Genomic DNA, 21,095 nt, shown 5'->3' on the forward strand with positions numbered 1-21,095 from the left:
TAAATGGAAAGCTCATGCACATTCTCCGGGTACAACAAAACAGCCTATTCAACCCACCCCTCATCCCACAAAACAGCACACAAACACACAAACAAATTTTGTCAAAACCAGTAAACTTTATTGAAAGCAATGGAAACAAACTACACAAAACCAAACCAAACCCAACAAAGCCAATCCCCCCTCCCAAAAGAAAGAGAAAAACAAAAGAAAAAGAAAGTGAAAAAGAAAACAACCAAAAGACCTATGAGTAGTAGATATGAAAGGACGGGCTTGTAAATCCTTGCACAGCTCTGCACAAAGCATCTGTAAGGATAGCAGCAGTCCATATAACCCAGGGAAGGAGTCCACTCTCCCCATTGCCCTAGGAGAGTGTGTGTCCTCTGTAGTGAAACCTAGTCCTAGTGTCCCGTGTGATTTCCTAGGGTCCACTGGAGACAGTCACTAGGTGTGGCCCTGCTTTTGGGGTTATCTTTAGGCTCCTTGTTGTTGAGGAGTCACTGCTGGCCTCTCTGTCTGTCCCTTTAGCAAAGTCTCTCACATTCTCAGGGCTGATTTCCTAATCCCTGGGCCCTGAAGAAGGCACTTCATTATTATCCCCACCTGCCATCCCTCCTTATAGTTAGCATGACACCTTGCATTTCGGGAAGTCCCTGGAGTTGGGTTTTGGATGCACATCCTTGCTGGGATGGGCACCTTCTCCAGTTCCAAATCTGGAATCTTCAGGACTTTGGCCTCTGGGGTTTATAGAAGCAAGGGGTACTTCAGGGAGTCACAGCATATCTAGAAGTGTCTGATATTCTTCTGGAGTAAGAGGCAGTTCAGGTGTTGTGTCCATTTGCTCCCCTGTTTCCTACTGTCTCTCCTACTTCAATCCATCCTAACTTAAGAGTTAACAATTCTGTTCTTCAATATCATTTGAATTTAACTTGCATTTTAAAATATTTTTAATTAGATATTTTCTTTATTTATATGTCAAATCTTATCCCCTTTGTTAGTTTTCCTCCAAAAACTATTATTCCTTCCCCTCCACCTCACTTAACTTGTTTTTATAGTTATTTTATTTATTTATTTATTTATTTTATTTATTAGTTATTCTATTTATTTTCTTAAATTTTATTTATTTTATGTGTGTTCTGTTGCCTGAAGAGGGCATCAGATCTCCCTATAGATGGTAGTGATGTGGCTGCTGGGAACTGAACTCATGACTGCTGGAAGAGCAGCCAGTGCTCTTAAACAAAGAGCCATCTCCCAGTCCGTATTTACATTTCAAATGGTATCCCTCTTCCTGTTTTCACCTCCACAAACCCCCTATCCTGTCCACCTTCGCCCCTGCTTCTATGATGGTGCTCTCCACCCACCCACACACTCTGCCTCACCACCTTAGCATTCATCAACCTTGGGGCATTAAGACGCCACAGGACCCAGGGCTTCCCCTCCAATTGATGCCAGATAAGGCAATCCTCTACTACACATGAAGGTGGAGCCATGTGTCCCTCCATATGTACTCTTTGTTTGGTGGTTTAGTCCCTGGGAGCTCTGTTGATATTCTTCTTCCTATGGGGTTGCAAACACCATTTTTTCCTTTAGTCCTTCCCAACAACTCCTTCATTGGGGTCCAGCATCTGTATTGGTCAGATCTTGCAGACCCTCTTAGTGGACAGCTATACAAAGCTCCTGTCAGAAAATGCTTCTTGGCATCAGCAATAGTGTCTGGATTTAGTGTCTGTAGATCAGATGGATCCCTAGGTGGGGCAGTCTTGTGATGGTCTTACCTTCAGTCTCTGCTGCACTCTCTGTCCCTGCATTTCCTTTAGACTTGAGCAATTCTGGGTTAATATAGTTCACATCAGTGGGTATCCTGAACCCTCAATGAGGGGATATGCCTAACCTCTGGAAATGGTCTCTACAGCTTCTCTTCCCCTTTGTTGGATATTGAAGCTAATGTCATCCCATTAGGACCTGGGAGCCACTTGCTTTCCTAGCATCTGGGACTTCTACTGACTACCTCCAGTTTCCTCTCCCCCAGTGCTATATACCATCATTAAATTTCCTCTCTGTACTTCTCCATCCCCTCCCACATCTGATCCTGCCCCCCACCCCATTTTCGCTCCTCCTCTTCTCTCCCTCCCTGGTCCCTGTTACCACTACCCTTCCATGATTATTTTATTCCCCTTTCTAAGTAGGACTGAAGCATACACACTTCAGTTTCCCTTCATCTTGAGCTGCATATAGTCTGTGGCTATTCTGAGCTTTGGGGCAAATATCCACTTATCAGCAAGTACATATGATGTATGTTCTTTTGTGACTGGGTTACCTCCGGATGATATTTTCTAGTTCCATCCATTTGCCTGAGAATTTCATGAAGTCATTATTTTTAATAGCTGAGTAAATGTACCATTGTGTAAATGTACCACATTTTCTGTATCCATTCCTCTGTTGAGGGACATCTGGGTTCTTTCCAGCTTCTGGCTATTATAAATAAGTCTACTATGAACATAGTGGAGCATGTGTCCTTGTTGCATGTTGGAGCATCTTCCAGGTATATGCTCAGGAGTACTATAGCTGGGTCCTCAGGTAGGACTAAGTCCAATTTTCTGATGAACCACTAGACTGATTTCCTGAGTGGTTGTACCAGATTTCAATCACAGCAGCAATGGAGGAGCTCTTTCTTCCCCTCCAACACTTCACATCCTCACTAGTGTCTACTGTCACCTGATTTTTTTGATCATAGCCATTCTGACTGGTGTGAGGTGGAATCTCAGGGTCGTTTTGATCTGCATTTCCCTAATGACTAAGGATGTTGAACATTTCTTTAGATATTTCTTGGCCATTTGAGATTCCTCAGTTGAGAATTCTTTGTTTGGCTCTTTACCCCATTTTACAAATAGGGGTATTTGCTTCTTTGGAATCTAACTTCTTGGCTTCTTTGTATATATTGCATATTAGGCCTCTATTGAATGTAGGTTTGGTAAAGATCTTTTCACAATCTCCAGGTTGCCATATTGTCCTGTTGACCATGTCTTTTGCCTTACAGAAACTTTTCAATTTTAGGAGATCCCATTTGTCTATAGTTGATCTTAGAGACTGAGCCATTACTGTTTTATTAAGGAAAACTTTCCCTGTGCCGATTTGTTCGAGGCTCTTTCCCACTTTCTCTTCTATTATCTTCAGTGTACATATTTTTATGTGGAGGCCGTTGATCTACTTGGACTTCAGCTTTGTACAAGGAGATAAGAATGGATCAATTTGCATTCTTCTACATGCCAACTGCCACTTGAACCAGCACGATTTGTTGAACATTCTGTGTCTTTTCCATTGGATGGTTTTAGGGTTTTTGTTAAAAATGAGGTGAACATAGGTGTGTGGGTTTAATTCTGGGTCTTCAATTCTATTCCACTGATCTACCTCTGCAGGTCTGTCTCTGTACTAATGCCATACAGCTTTTGTCACTATTGCTCTGTTTTACATCTTGACATCAGGGGTGGTGATTCCCCCAGAAGTTCTCTTATGGTTGAGAATATTTTTTGATACCCTGGGTTTTTTGTTGTTCTAGATGTATTTGGGAATTGATCTTTCTATCTCTGTCAAGAATTAATTGAGTTGGAACTTTGATGGAAATTGCATTGAATCTGTATATTTCTTTTGATAAGATGGCCATTTTTAAGATATTAATCCTGCTGATCCATGAACATCGGAGATTTTTCCATCTTCAAAGGTCTTCAATTTCTTTCTTCAGTTGACTTGAAGTTCTTCTTGTACAGAGCTTGTACTTCCTTGGTTAGAGTCACACCAAGATAGTTTATATTATTTGTGACTATTGTCAAGCGTGTCATTTCCCTCATTTCTTCCTCAGCCTGTTTATCCTTTGACTACAGGAAGGCTACTGATTTGTTTGAGTTAATTTTATATCCGGGCACTTTATTGAAGTTGCTTATCAGTTTCAAGAGTTCTCAGGTGGAATTTTTGGGGTCAATTTAGTATACTATCATATCATCTGCAAATAGTGATATCTTGACTTTCTCCTTTTCAATTTGTATCCTTTTGACTTCTTTTTTTTTTTTCTCTAATTGCTCTAGCTAGGGATTTGAGTACTATATTGAATAGATGGGGAAAGAGTGGGCACCCTTGTCTAGTTCCTGATTTTAGTGAGATTGCTTCAAGTGTCTCTCCATTTAGTTTGATGTTGGTTATTGTTTTATAATATACTGCTTTAACTACATTTAGGTATGTACCTTGAATTCCTGATCTCTCCAATACTTTCAACATGAATGGGCATTGTATTTTGACAACTGCTTTCTCAGCATCTAAAGAGATGATCATGTGAGTTTTTTTTTTCTTGAGTTGGTTTATATAGTGGATTTCATTGATGGATTTCTATATATTGAACCATCCCTGCATCCCTTGGATATAGCCTACTTGATTATGGTGAATGATAATTTTGATGTGTTCTTGGATTCAGTTTGCAAGAAGTTTGTTGAATACTTTTGCACTGATATTCACAAGAGAAATTGGTCTGCAGTTATCTTTCTTTGCTGGGTGTTTGTGTGGCCTTGGTATCAGCATAGCTGTGGCTTCATAGAATGAATTCTGTCTGTTAGTATTCTGTCTGTTTCTATTTTGTGGAATAGTTTGTGAAGTATTGGTATTACTTCTTCCTTGAAGGTCTGATAGACTTCTGCGCTAAAATCATCTAGTCCTCTGTTTTTTATTATTTTGTTTCTTTGGGTTTTTTTTGGTTTTTTTTTTTTTTTTTGTATACTCTTGATGACTACTTCTTTTATTTAGGGGGTACTATTTAGATGGTTTATCTGATCTTGATTTAACTTTGGTACTTGGTATTTGTCTAGAGAATCATACATTAAATCTAGATTTGTCAGTTTTGTTGAGTATTGACCTTTGCAGTACAATCTGATGGTTTTATAAAATTTCCTCAGTTACTGTTATTATGTCTCATTTTTCATTTCTGAATTTGTTAAATTGAATACTGTCTCTGTACACTCCCATCAGTCTGGCTAAGGGTTTATCTATCTTGTTGATTTTCTCAAAAAAAAAAAAAAAAAAAAAAAAAAAAACCAACCAACCAAAAAAAACCAAAACAAAACTAGATCCTGGTTTATTTAATTCTTTGTAGAGTTCTCTTTGTTTCTACTTGGTTTATTTTAGCCATGAATATGATTATTTCCTGCCCTGTTCTCCTCTTGGGTGTATTTGCTTCTTTTTATTTAAAGCTTTCAGATGCATTGTCAAGCTGCTAGTGTATTCTTTCTCCACTTTTGTTATGGAGCTACTCAGAGCTGTAAGATTTCCTCGTAGAAATGTTCTCATTGTGTACCATAAGTTTGGGTATGTTGTGCCTTCATTTTCATTAGATTCTAAAAGGTATTTCATTTCTTTCCTCATTTCTTACCTGACAAAGTTATCATTGAGAAGATAGTTGATCAGCTTCCATGTGTATGTGGGCTTTCTGTTATTTTTGTTGCTATTGAAGACCAGCCCTAATCTGTGGTGATCTGATAGGATGCATGGGATTATTTCAATATTCTTGTATCTATTGAAGCTTATTTTGTGACCAATTATATAGTCAATTTTAGAGAAAGTACCAGGAGGTTCTGAGAAAAAGTATATACTTTTGTTTTAGGATGAAATGTTCTATAGATATCTGTTAAATTCATTTGATTCACAACTTATCTTAGTTTCACTGTGTCTCTGTTTACGTTTGGTTTCCATGATCTGTCCATTGATGAGAGTGGGGTGTTGAGTCTCCTACGATTACTGTGTGAGTTTCAGTGTGTGCTTGGTGTTTAGTAGTGTTTCTTTTACAAATGTGGGTGACCTTGCATTTGGGTCATAGATGTTTATGATTGACAGTCCTTCTTGGTAGATTTTTCCTTTGATGACTATGAAGTGTCCTTCCTCATCCTTTTTGATTACTTTTGGTTGAAAGTCTATTAAATTCGATATTAGAATGGCTACTCCAGCTTGTTTCTTGGGATCATTTGCTTGGAAAATTTTATTCCAGCTTTTTACTCTGAGGAAGTGTCTGTCCTTGTCACTGATGTACGCTTCCTGTATGTAGCAAAATGCTGTGTCCTGTTTCCATATCCACTCTGTTAGTCTGTGTATTTTTCATGAGAAATTGAGCCCATTGATGAAAGGAGATATTAAGGACCAATGATTGTTTCTTCCTGTTATTTGTGTTGATAGAGGTGGAATTATGTCTGTGTGGCTATCACTATCTTCTTTTTTGTTTATCGTACAAAGATTAATTTCTTGTTTTTTCTTAGGTGTAGTTTCACTTCTTGTATTGGAGTTTCTCGTCAACTATCCTGTGTAGGCCTAGATTTATGGAAAGATATTGTTTAAATTTGGTTTTGTCATGGAATATCATGGTTCTTCCCTCTATGGTACTTGAGGGTTTTGCTAGGTATAGTAGCCAGTCTGGCATTTTTATTCTCTTAGGGAATGTATTACATCTATTGAAGATCTTCTGGCTTGTACAGTATATGTTGAGAACTCTGGTGTGATTCTGATAGGGCTGCCTTTATATGTTACTTGACATTTTTGCCTTATTGCTTTTAATATTCTCTTTTTGTTCTGTGTATTTCGTGTTTTTATTATTATGTCATTGGAGGAATTTCTTTTCTGCTCCAAAGTATTTGGTATTCCATAAGCTTCTTATAAGTTTATGGGCATCTCTTTCTTTAGATTAGGGAAGATTTCGTCTATAATTTTGTTGAACATATTTACTGGCGCTATAAGTTGGAAATCACCACTCTCTTCTATACCTATTATTCTTAGGTTTGGTCTTCTCGTTGTGTCCTGGATTTCCTGGATGTTTTGGGTTAGGATCTTTTAGCATTTTGCAGTTTCTTTAACTGTTTTGTCAATATTTTCTATGGTATCTTCTCCAGCTGAGATTTTCTCTTCTATACCTTGTATTACGTTAGTGGTGCTTACATCTATGACTTCTGATCTCTTCAATAGGTTTCCTATCTCTAGGGTTGTCTACCTTTGTGAATTCATTTTTTTGTTGTTGTTGTGTGTTTCTACTTCCATTTTTAGATCCCAGATGGTTTTGTTCAATTCCTGCACTTGTTTGGTTGTGTTTTTCTGTATTTCGTTAAGGGATTTATATGTTTCCTTTTTAAGGGCTTCTACTGCTTTACCTGTCTTCTCTTATATTTCTTTGAGGGCATTATTTATGTTCTTCTTAAAATTCGCTATCATCTTTATGAGTTGTGATTTTTTATAAGAATCTTGCTTGTCAGATATGTTGGGGAGTCCAGTGCTTTCTGTGGTCAGAGAACTGGTTTTGGATGATGTCAAATAGCATTGGGTTCTGTTGCTTATGTTCATGCACTTATCTCTTACCATCTGTTTATCTCTGGTGTTAGTTGGCCTTGCTGTCTCTGACTAGAACCTATCACTCTAGTGAGCCTGTGAGTCTGGTATGTCAGCACTCCTGAGGGTCAAGCTTTCTCTGCGTGGAGAGGAGGATCTGTGGCACATTGTAGCACAGGTTCAGTTCCTGGGCACACATGGAAATTGGAAGCTGATTTTAAACTTGTATTACCATATGAAAACTATCCTTTCAAATCTGGAACATCTTCATTAATGACAAACAACCTAAGGTAATTGTTATAATATATCTAGTCTTCAACTCTGTCAGAGATTTGAGAAGAAATTAAATATTATCTGATATTCAGGAAACTCAAAGCCAAATTTAAACAACTGGCAGAGATACCTGACTGCCTGTATAGTCCCCAATATCTCTTATAATGTTGAAGCATCTCTCTTCAGCCTTCTGGCTCATAACATCTGACAGACCATAAGTGAAGGAGCAATTATGAATTACTAGCTTACCTTGTATTGGCAGAGCATAACAGTCTAGTATCCTGCATCCATTTCTCCTATTTTGGAAAGCCTTTTATCTGCAGATGAAATAATGGAAGTTCTTGCCCAGTGGCTAGTTTGGGATATACCAGAAGAGTGGGAGATTTCAACACCCCACACTCTCAATCATTAAAGGTCAGATCATTAAAGCAAGAACTAAAAGGAGAAATAATGAAATTGAAAGATGGTATGAACCAAATGCACCTAACAAATATCTACAGAATCTTTCACCCAAACATAAGGTAATATATCTTTTTCACAGAATATTACAGAACCTTCGCCAAAATTGATTATATACTCTGTTGCAAAGCAAGCCTCAACATATAGAAGAAATTTAAAATAACCCCTCACATCTTACCATAACACTGTGGAGCAAAGCTGAATTTTAACAAGAACAGAAACCCTAAAAACTCTTGGAAACTGAACAACTCTCTACTCAGTGACCACTGGGTCAAAGAGGAAATAAATAAAGAAATTAACAACCTTCTAGAATTAAATGAAAATGAAGATTTAACATAACCAAATTTAGGGGACACAATGAAAATAGTACTAAGAGGAAAGTTAATAGCTCTAAGTACCTTCATGAAAAAAATTGGAGTGATCTCACACTACCAATTTGACAGCATACCTGAAAGCTCTTGAACAAAAAGAAGTAAACACACCCAACAAAAGTGGAGAGCAGAAAATAAACTCAGGACTGAAATCAATCAACTACAAACTAAGATAACAACACAAAGAATCAAAGAAACTAAGAAATAATCCTTTGAGAAAATCAGCAAGATAGAGAGAAATCCTTACCCAAACTAATGAAAAGACAAAGATATAATATCCAAATTAGTGAAATCACAAATGAAAAAGGAGACATAAAAAAAATAGTGAAGAAACCCAAACAATAGATCATTAGGTCTCACTTCAAAAGCCTGTATTCTACAACACTGGAAAATCTAAAATAAATGGATGATTTTCTACATAGATTGCACTTACCAAAGTTAAATCAAGATCAGGTAAATAATCTAAACAGTTTTATAACCCCTAAGAAAATAGAAGCAGTCATTAAAATTCTCTAAACACCACCAACAAAAAGAAAAACCTAGGACAAAATCATTTTAGACTTTAAAAGATGAACTCCCCAAACTATTCCACAAAAGAGAAATGGAAGGAACATAATCAAACTCATTCTATATTTTAGTCACCCTGATACTTAAACCATACAAAGACTCAACAAAGAGAATTTCAAAATTTCCTTTGAAAATTGCTGCAAAATACACAATAAAATACTGGTGAATGGAATCCAAGAACATATCAAAAAGAAAATTTAGCATGATGAAGCAGGCTTCATTCAAATGATGTAGGCGTGGTTCAATGGATGAAAGTCCATCAACATAATCCCTAATATAAGCAAAGTCAGTGAAGAAAAAATAATCATCTCATTAGATGCTGAAATGTCTCTCACAAAATCCATCATTCCTTCAAGTTAAAAGTCTTGGAGCAATCAAACAAATAGCCGATATCAATTTAAATGGAGATGAAATTAAAGCAAATCCATTAAAATCGGGAACAAGAAAAAGCTGTCCATCCTCTATGTATATGTTGAATCTTGTGCTTGAATTTATAGTCACAGTAATAAAACAACTAAAGGAGATCAAGTTGATACAATTTGGAAAATAAGAAGTCAAAGTGTCTTTATTTTTAGATGATAAAAGATACACAAGTGACCCTCAAAATACTACCATATAACCCCGACAGCTGATATGCTCCTTAAGTAAAGTGGCTGGATAAAAGGCTAACTAAAAGAAATCAAATACCCTCCTTTACACAAATGATAAATGAGCTGAGAATTCAGGAAAACAACATCCTTTACAATAGCCACAAATAATATAAAATATCTTTTGTAAGTTTAACCCAGCAAGTATAAGACATGTATATTGATTGATGTTGCTCATATGGGCCACAGAAAAGCTCAACAAGATGCTAAACCTTCATTTTCTAAAATATCTGAGCCTACAGCCTCCCCAGAAGCCTGACACCCAGATATATCACTCTAGTTACTTTATTCAAATATCATACAGTGTTAATTGGGACTTTGAAAGTTTCATCTACCCAAGTATTCTTGCTCTTGCCGCACATGGGAGCAGACAACACAAACAAATCTCAGTGGCTAGCCACAATCAAATATAAGAGTTCCAGATTTGCCAGGAGTGTCTTAAGACCAATATTGGTGCAGTTGTAAGCTCTCATGTAGCACCAAGTGCAGTCCTTCCAGAGCCAATGTTTCTTAGAGGTTCAAACAGCTTTATAACAATTTCTAAGTCTCTATGGATTGACCCAAATATAGCAAAGGCTTTGCTGGAACATTTCACTCAAAGCCAGACACAAATGTTTTACTATATATTTTATTTAAATGAAACATGAAGGCTTGACTCTACATATCATTACACCTGCACAACAAGAACTTAACATCTCTGAAGAAAGAAATCTCAAAATATCATTTCTACTCTTAAAGTGCTGTGCAATTCAGAGGGCTAGTTTCAATTTGCTGTGTAAATTGTTATTTATGAATTCATTAAAAATCATTTCAAGTATTAAGCAGAATATATAATTAATTAAATATAATTTACTGAGTACATATTTTCTCATATTGCTGGATTGCAGTGTCTCAACACATGCTATTCCTTAAATACACAGAAACCACAGCTGCCATTGAAATATATTAAGGGTAAGTGTAGGAGAACAGAAAACTAGCAGGGCTCTCGTTACTAATTACAGATATTACTTACTAATTACAGATATTACTTACTACTAGGAACAATTTATAGAGGACCAACAATTCCAATCTCTCATACAGCAACATTTTATAATAACCATGCAGTATGATCCTGATCCTGAATATTATTCTCAAAATCCTAACAGTGATTAGAAGAAAGGAAACTGTTACTATACCTAAAGATTATTATGAAAGTTGAAAATTCTATCAGTGCATGATCCTTTTCTCTTACAAGGACTTGAAATCTTCTCTGATGGAACAGAGCACAAATCAGTAGCACAGTATATCACATATGGTTTGTTTCATGTGATTTCTTGAAAAAAAATGTCTTAATTACTTCTGTAAATGAGACACTATAACAAGGAAAAGTGATAGGGAAAAGTTTTGGCTAAAATCCTCCTGCAGTATTCTCTAGAACCAAAATGGGACCTTTAAGTGTTAACATATAAAAAAATTTTTACCACAATATGGTAGAGAAGAACAATAGACATAATTGTTAACATATTGTTGATTAGAGATTAAACCACTGTGTAAATTCTAGATTGACATCAGAAATAGACAAGAGATGCATCATAGAGCTGACAGGAGTTATGAACTAGAGCATCATCAGTTGTAAAAACAAAGTCAAGGCTCTCACCAGCCAACTCAATGTGCCATGTATCAGGTAAAGTTCGGTGGAAGAAAAAGTCAATTTAAATCCAAGTCGGTTTCAAGAAGAAATCAGGGAAAAACATAGACATGTAGGGACTATGGATTTTGGAAGGCCAGCAAAGCCCTCTCATTTAACTGCTCTTGCTTCTTATAAGAAGTTGTCAGGATCTTGGTTCTGGGACTCCGCAGAAAGTAGTCTGCACAGGTGAGAGTGTGCACTACAGAAGCTAACAGCTTCTGGGACAGGCGGGATCCTAAGGCAGTGCCCTATTCAGGCTCCAGACATCTGGCCACCTTTCTGGGAAGAGAACAGGTGCCCTCCAGGCCCGGGAGAGCTTTACCTCAGCTTGGCAGGAGCCATCTTGGTTCTGGGACTCCACTGAAGTAGTCTGTACATGTGAGAGTATGCACTACAGAAGCTAACAGATTCTGGAACAGGCCAAAGCCATACAGCTTCTGGGAAGGGTCCTGTTTTGGGCCTTCATCTTCAGCCAGGACGGAGGTCCAAATGCCAGATATCTGTGCACCTTGCCAGTAAGAGGAGAGCTTGCATGTAGAGAGTGCTCTGACCACTGAAACTCAGAGGAGAGAGCTAGTCTCCCAGGTCGGCAAATAGAGGGAAACAGAATCACCAAAGGAACAATCTCTAAACAGAGACAACTATAACAACTAACTCCAGAGATTACCAGATGGCGAAAGGTAAACGTAAGAATCTTACTAACAGAAACCAAGACCACTCACCATCATCAGAACCCAGCACTCCCACTTCGCCCACTCCAAGACACCCGAACACACCCAGAAATATAGACCCGGATTTAAAAGCATATCTCATGATGATGGTAGGGGACAGCAAGAAGGACTTTAATAACTCATTTAAAGAAATACAGGAGAACAATGCTAAACAGGTAGAAGACATTAAAGAGGAAGCACAAAAATCCCTTAAAGAATTGGAGAAAAACATGACCAAACAGGTGATGGAATTGAATAAAACCATCCAAGACCTAAAAAGGGAAGTACACACAATAAGGAAAACACAAAATGAAGCAACGCTGGAGATACAAACCCTAGGAAAGAAATCTAAAACCATAGATGCTAGCATCAGCAACAGAATACAAGAGATGGAAGAGAGAATCTCAGGTGCAGAATATTCCATAGAGAACATCGGCACAACAATCAAAGAAAATGGAAAATGCAAAATGATCCTAACTCAAATCATCCAGGAAATCCAGGACACAATGAGAAAACCAAACCTATGCATAATAGGAGTGGATGAGAATGAAGATTTTCAACTCAAAGGACCGGCAAATATCTTCAACAAAATTATAGAAGAAAACTTCCCAAACCTAAAGAAAGAGATGCCCATGAACATACAAGAAGCCTACAGAACTCCAAATAGACTGGACCAGAAAAGAAATCTGCCACACACATAATAATCAGAACAACAAATGCACTAAATAAAGATAGAATATTAAAAGCAGTAAGGGAAAAAGGTCAAGTAACATATAAAGGCAAGCCTCTCAGAATTACACCAGATTTTTCACCAGAGACTATGAAAGCCAGAAGAGCCTGGACAGATGTTATACAGACACTAAGAGAACACATATGCCAGCCCAGGCTACTATACCCAGCCAAACTCTCAATTACCATAGATGGAGAAACCAAAGTATTCCACAACAAAACCAAATTCACACATTATCTTTCCATGAATCCAGCCCTTCAAAGTACAATAGCAGAAAAAAAAAACAATACAAGGACGAAAATCACGTCCTAGAAAAAGCAAAAAGATAATAACTCAACAAACCTAAAAGAAGACAGCCACAAGAACAGAATGCCAGCATTAGCAACAAAAATAATAGGAAGCAACAATTACTTTTCCTTAATATCTCTTAATATCAATGGACTCAACCCCCCAATTAAAAATAAAAAACATAGACTACTAACAGACTGAATACACAAACAGGACCCAACATTTTGCTGCTTACAGGAAACTCATCTCAGAGAAAAAGATAGACACTACCTCAGAATGAAAGGCTGGAAAACAATTTTCCAAGCAAATGGTATGAAGAAACAAGCTGGAGTAGCCATTCTAATATCTAATAAAATCGACTTCCAACCCAAAGTCATCAAAAAAGACAAGGAGGGGCACTTCATACTCATCAAAGGTAAAAATCCTCCAAGAGGAGCTATCAATTCTGAATAGCTATGCTCCAAATATAAGGGCAGCCACATTCATTAAAGAAACTTTAGTAAAGCTCAAAGCACACATTGCCCCTCACACAATAATAGTGGAGACTTCAACACACCACTTTCACCAATGGACAGATCATGGAAAGAGAAACTAAACAGGGAAACAGTGAAACTAACAGAAGGTATGAAACAAATGGATCTCACAGATATCTACAGAACATTTTATTCTAAAACAAAAGGATATACCTTCTTCTCAGCACCTCATGGTACCTTCTCCAAAATTGACCACTTAATTGGTCACAAAACAGGCCTCAACAGATACAAAAATATTGAAATGTTCCCATGCCTCCTATCAGATCACCATGGACTAAGGCTGATCTTAAACAACAAAATAAATAATAGAAAGCCAACAGTCACGTGGAAACTGAACAACACTCTTCTCAATGATACCTTGGTCAAGGAAGGAAAAAAGAAAGAAATTAAGATCTTTTTGGAGTTTAATGAAAATGAAGCCACAACATACCCAAACTTATGGGACACTCTGAAAGCATTTCTAAGATGAAAACTCATAGCTCTGAGTGCCTCCAAAAAGAAACTAGAGAGAGCACACATTAGCAGCTTGACAATACACCTAAAATCTCTAGAACAAAAGGAAGCAAATTCACCCAAGAGGAGTAGACGGCAGGAAATAATCAAACTCAGGGGTAAAATCAACCAAGTGGAAACAAGAAGAACTATTCAGATAATCAACCAATGGAACAGCTGGTTCTTTGAGAAAATTAACAAGATAGATAAACCCTTAGCCAGACTCACTAGAGGGCACAGGGACAGCATCCTAATTAACAAAATGAGAAATGAAAAGGGAGACATAACAACGGATCCTGAAGAAATCCAAAACGCCATCAGATCCTTCTACAAAAGGCTATACTAAACAAAACTGGAGATCCTGGATGAAATGGACAAGTTTCTATACAGATACCAGGTACCAAAGTTAAATCAAGATCAGGTTAATGATCTAAACAGTCCTATATGCCCTAAGGAAATAGAAGTAATCATTAATAGTCTCCCTGACTAATAAAAGCCCAGGACCAGATGGGTTTAGTGCAGAGTTCTATCAAACCTTCAAAGTAGATCTAATCCCAGTTCTGCACAAACTATTCCACAAAATAGAAACAGAAGGTACTCTACCCAACTCATTCTATGAAGCCACAATTAGCCTGATACCTAAACCACAAAAAAAAAAACAAAAAAGATAGAGAACTTCAGACTAATTTCCCTTATAAATATCGATGTAAAAATCTTCAATAAAGTTCTCGCTAACGGAATCCAAGAACAAATCAAAACAATCATCCATCCTGACAAGTAGGTTTCATCCCAGGGATGCAAGGATGGGTCAATGTATGAAAATCCATCAACGTAATCCAGTATATAAACAAACTCAAAGACAAAAACCACATGACCATCTCATTAGATGCTGAGAAAACATTTGACAAAATCCAACACCCATTCATGATTAAAGTCTTGGAAATAGCCAACATCAAAGTAAATGGTGAGAAGCTGGAAGAAATCCCACTAAAATCAGGGACTACACAAGGTTATACACTCTCTCCCTACCTATTCAACATTGTACTTGAAGTCCTAGCTAGAGCAATTAGACAACAAAAGTTGATCAAGGGGATACAAATTGGAAAAAAGAAGTCAAAATATCACTTTGTGCAGATGATATGATAGTATATATAGGTAACCCTAAAAATTCCACCAGAGAACACCTAAGCCTGATAAACAGCTTCACTGAAGAAGCTGGATATAAAATTAACTCCAACAAGTCAATGGCCTTTCTGTACACAAAGGATAAACAGGCTGAGAAAGAAATTAGGGAAACAACACCCTTCTCAATAGTCACAAACAATATAAAATACCTTGGCGTGACTCTGACTAAGGAAGTGAAAGATCTGTATGACAAGAACTTCAAGTCTCTGAAGAAAGAAATTAAAGAAGATCTCAGAAGATGGAAAGATCTCCCATGCTCATGGATTGGCAGGATCAACATTGTAAAAATGGCCATCTTGCCAAAAGCAATCTACAGATTCAATGCAATCCCCATCAAAATTCCAACTCAATTCTTCAGCAAATTAGAAAGGGCAATCGGCAGATTCATCTGGAACAACAAAAAACCTAGGATAGCAAAAACTCTTCTCAAGGATAAAAGAACCTCTGGTGGAATCACCATGCCTGACCTAAAGCTGTACTACAGAGCAATTGTGATAAAAACTGCTTGGTACTTGTATAACGACAGACAAGTAGACCAATGGAACAGAATTGAAGACCCTGAGATGAACCCACACACCTATGGTCCCTTGATCTTTGACAGGGAGCAAAAACCATCCAGTGGAAAAAAGAAAGCATTTTCAACAAATGGTGCTGGCACAACTGGTGATTATCATGTAGAAGAATGTGAATTGATCCATTCCTATCTCCTTGTAGGAAGGTCAAATATAAGTGGATTAAGGAACTCCACATAAAACCAGAGACACTGAATATTATAGAGGAGAAAGTAGGGAAAAGCCTCGAAGATATGGGTACAGGGGAAAAATTCCTGAATAGAACAGCAATGGCTTGTGCTGTAAGATCGAGAATCGATAAATGGGACCTCATAAAGTTGCAAAGCTTCTGCAAGGCAAAAGACACCATCAAAAGACAAAAAGACGACCAACAGATTGGGTAAAGATCTTTACCTATCCTAAATCAGATAAGGGACTAATATCCAATATATATAAAGAACTCAAGAAGTTGGACTCCAGAAAATAAAATAACTCCATTAAAAAATGGGGATCAGAATTGAACAAAGAATTCTCACCTGAGGAATACTGAATGGCAGAGAAGCACCTGAAAAAATGTTCAACATCCTTTATCATCAGGGAAATGCAACTCAAAACAACCCTGAGATTCCACCTCACACCAGTCAGAATGGCTAAGATCAAAAATTCAGGTGACAGCAGATGCTGGCGAGGATGTGGAGAAAGAGGAACGCTCTTCCATTGTTGGTGGGATTGCAAGCTTGTACAACCACTCTGGAAATCAGTCTGGCGGTTCCTCAGAAAATTGGACATTGTACTACCGGAGGATCCCGCAATACCTCTCCAGGGCATATATCCAGAAGATGTTCCAACTTGTAAGAGAGCACATGCTCCACTATGTTCATAGCAGCCTTATTTATAATAGCCAGAAGCTGGAAAGAACCCAGATGTCCCTCAACAGAGGAATGAATACAGAAAATGTGGTACATTTACACAATATAGTACTACTCGGCTATTAAAAACAATGAATTTATGAAATCCTTGGGCAAATGGATGTATCTGGAGGATATCATCCTGAGTGAGGTAACCCAATCACAGAAGAAGTCTCTTGATATGCACTCACTGATAAGTGGATATTAGCCCAGAAACTTATTATACCCAAGATGCAATTTGCAAAACACAAGAAAATTAAGAAGAAGGAAGACCAACTTGTGGATACTTCATTCCTCCTTAGTATAGGGAACAAAATAGCCATGAAAGGAGTTATAGAGACAAAGTTTGGAGCTAAGACAAATGATGGACCATCCAGAGTCTACCCCACCAGGGAATCCATTCCATAATCAGCCACCAAACGCAGACACTATCGCATATGCCAGCAAGATTTTGGTGAAATAACCCTGATATAGCTGTCTCTTGTGAGGCTATGCCAGTGCCTGGCAAATACAGAAGTGGATCCTCACAGTCATCTATTAGATGGAACACAGGGCCCCCAATGGAGGAGCTAGAGAGAGTACCCAAGGAGCTGAAGGGGTCTGCAACCCTATAGGTAGAACAACATTATGAATGTTGGGGTAATAACCAGTACCCCCAAAGCTCGTGTCTCTAGCTGCATATGTAGCAGAAGATGGTCTAGTAGGCCATCATTGGGAGGAGAGGCTCCTTGATCTTGCAAACATTATATGTCCTAGAACAGGGGAATGCCAGGGCCCAAAAGTGGGCATGGGTGGGTAGGTGAGCAGGGTGGCAGAAGGTATAGGGAACTTTTGAGATAGCATTTGAAATGTAAATGAAGAATATATCTAATTTAAAAATTGGGGAAAAAAAGGACAGAAAAATGCATATTAATTAAGGATTGGATGATTTTTGCACCTTAAAGGAAATCTTAAACAAGTTGAAAGATTTTTTTTGACATTTATCATGAATACTAGAGAGAGAAAATGTATTTAGAAAAAGAAGCAAGAAAATTTGGGGGTTAAAAGCACAATTCAGGTATTCCTGTAGGATAGCACAGCTTTAATGTGGTTTTTGTGGGCTTATCTCTATGGGGAGAACAAGTATATTGTACTGTGCAACCTTTCCCCTGTTTTTTCCCTAGGAAAGCAGAAAGTAAATGGTTATGTGAAAGGCTTTTAGCCAAAGTGCCTGTTCAACCAGGCTGGCCATGGTGGGTGCATTTTCCCTGCCCAGGCAGCATCACCCACTGCTTAGTTGGGCTGTAAACACAGCTCAAAGCCAAGCACAAGTGTGTGTGTGTGTGGGGGGGGAGCTACAAAGTCAGAAAACCAACTTCTTTGTAGCTGAAACCTGAGAAGGAGAGGGTTCTAGCAAAGGGGCTGACCACCTGAGACACCAGCCCTCTGGCCTGGAAAAAAAAAAAAAAAACCTTCCCAAAAACCTCTATCTAGCCAGTCAACAGAGGAAAACAGAGCTCAGAGCAATTACTGCCTAGCAGACAGAGTCATTCAAAGCCTAGAGCTAGGAGGGAGGGGCTACAGAACTGGGGAGAAAACCAGTTGCTTGTAGCTAAAACCTGAGAGAGGGAGAGAGAGAGAGAGGGGGGGAGAGAGAGACAGAGAGAGAGAGAGAGAGAGAGAGAGAGAGAGAGAGAGAGAGAGAGAGAGAGAGGAGAGAGAGAGAGAGAGAGAGAGAGAGAGAGAGAGAGAGAGAGAGAGAGAGAGAGAGAGAGAGAGAGAGAGAGAGAGAGAGAGAGAGGTGAGAGGAAGCTTGCCAGGAACACTTTGGAAAGAGAGATAGAAAGTTAAAAGCCAAGTTTTTCAAATTGGATCACTCATGGTCTCTTGAGAAACTTGGAGATCTGATGTAGGTCTCTGTGTGAACCGTTTTTCTGCTGGTTCTGTCTCACATGGATGTAATAACCATCCTCTACTACCAGTTGTTGGGAACTAAAAAAGTGGGCGCTGGACAAAGTGGGGGAGGAGACACACACCCTGCCAGAGTTTTACCTATCCTCTGGTCTGTCGGGAGAGGAAGAGCTGTCATACACTTTCCACTCATTCCTGGGTGGGCATTCAAGTCTCTGACCCACTCTTCAGGGGATGGCCAAGGAGCAGCCCTACCTGGGATCCCTAGAGCTACTTTGCTAAAGCCACCAGGGTATAAGAATGAGGGATGAGGGTAGAGGTTCCCAACACCTGTGAGTGTGTGTGCAGTGGATCTTGCAGAGAATCTCTATGAGAGAGTCTCTATGAGGTTTTAGAGCTTTATTATAGAATGCAGAGGGAAAGAGAGAAAGTAGAAAGAGAGCGACAGAGACAGAGAGAAGGCTAGAGAGAAAGAGATTAAGAGGAGGAGAGGAGAGGAGAGGAGAGGAGAGGAGAGGAGAGGAGAGGAGAGGAGAGGAGAGGAGAGGAGAGGAGAGGAGAGGAGAGGAGAGGAGAGGAGAGGAGAGGAGAGGAGAGGAGAGGAGAGGAGAGGAGAGGAGAGGAGAGGAGAGGAGAGGAGAGGAGAGGAGAGGAGAGGAGAGGAGAGGAGAGGAGAGGAGAGGAGAGGAGAGGAGAGGAGAGGAGAGGTGGAGATAAGATAAAGAGAGGGCAGAGAGAGGGTGAGAGTGAGGGGTAAGAAGTAAGAGAGACAAGTAAGAGGTAAGAGAATGAGGTAGGACTGAACAGCCCTATACATAGTCTTCACTGTTGCTAGGTAACTGGGGAGGAGTTTAGCCTGAAGGTCAGAAGCCTAGGCCATTGCCTATATGACTACTGACCATGCTTCTCTTGTGGGGGCTGTGGGGGGCAGTAAATTAGGCAGGAGCCAGAGTTCTGGGAGCATAAGGGAATGCCTACCTTGTCATGAAGGTGAATTAATCACCATTTCTGGGGTTCAGACCTCAGCTCAACAGGAGACCAGCCTGCGATTCCCCACAGAGAAAACACAACCTTCTACCTCAGTGAAATTTTTAGGAATCATGTGGTGTGAGGCAAGGAGATACATGCCTTCCATGGTGAAAGATAAAATATTTGCCCTGGCCCTATGCAAAACCAACAAAGAATCAAACATTTGTTGGGCCTGTTTGGATACTGGAGATAGCATTTTCCTCTGTTATATGTATCACTCCATTCCACATACAAAGTAATGCAGAAAGCTGCTAGCTTTTATGGGACCTGGAACATAAAAATCTCTGCAAAAAGGCCAAGCGGTGGTGTAAGCTACTCTTCCACCGAGACCATATGATGCAGAAGACCTGATGGTATGTGAGGTGTCAGTGACAGATCAGGATGATTTTTTGTTTAATTTTTTGGCATGCTACAATAGGTGACTCACAGAAGAAAAACTATTGGGATTCTGTAGCGAGTCTTGCCCATCATGCCTAGACATCTATCCTCACCTTTAAAGATGCTTCTTTGTCTGCTATTGTGATTGAGTGGGAAGTGAATGTTTGACCAAGGACTTCCAAATGCCCATGACGAGTTGAGTGTTATCTAATTTATCAAGGTGTAAAATAGGCAGTGGCAGCAGCAATATCCTATCACATGACAATATACTGTCACTATAAATATACATGATCATACAAAAGGAGGTCCTGAGGTCATAAGCAAGTTACATGAAAAAATTGCCAAAGGACCAATGGTTTATACTTCTGTTAGAATGCCCTCTGCTGTCAAGTTGCCTCCTCTAACTTTATGTGGTGTGACCTATCATTACCTGATTGAAGAAGAGAAGACTAGGGTCTGGCTTTCTGATTTTATGTACATTATACAGGCACCAGCAAGATGGGGAGAACTGCAGCACTACAACCCCTTCCTACAATGACCTTTAAAGTCACTAGTCAAAGAAAGTATTCACAGTGGCCAGGACATCATGCAATGTGCATGGTCATAAATTTTGTTTGCAGGGAGAAGTATCGAGAGGTGTGATTATTCACTGACTGGTGAGTAGTAACCAGAGGATTGGCTTGCTTGTCAGAGACTTGGAAAGAGAATGACTGGGAAATTATTGATTAAGACATAGAGATCATAAGTATGTGAACAGATCACTCCAAATTTCTCAAAGGATATAAAGATACTAATGTCCCATGTAAGTATGTGGATAGATCTCTCTAAAATGTCAGAGGATGTAAAGATAGTTATGGTTCATGCTTAACAAAAGGAAACTTCAGCTAAGGAATAATTCAATAATTAACTGGCAATGATGATAACTTCTGTGGCAAGTCAGGTTTTTTTCTGAACCATACTTCTCATTTTGCAATGGACCAATAATCAAAGTTGCCATGCTGGCAGAAATGGGGTTTATACATAGACATAATAGAGACTTACATGCACCAATCCTGACCTGTCTACATCTGCTAA

The sequence above is a fragment of the Mus caroli genome, unplaced genomic scaffold (genome assembly GCF_978045245.1).
Source record: "Mus caroli unplaced genomic scaffold, Mus_caroli_1 scaffold_9, whole genome shotgun sequence".
Taxonomy (NCBI): domain Eukaryota; kingdom Metazoa; phylum Chordata; class Mammalia; order Rodentia; family Muridae; genus Mus; species Mus caroli.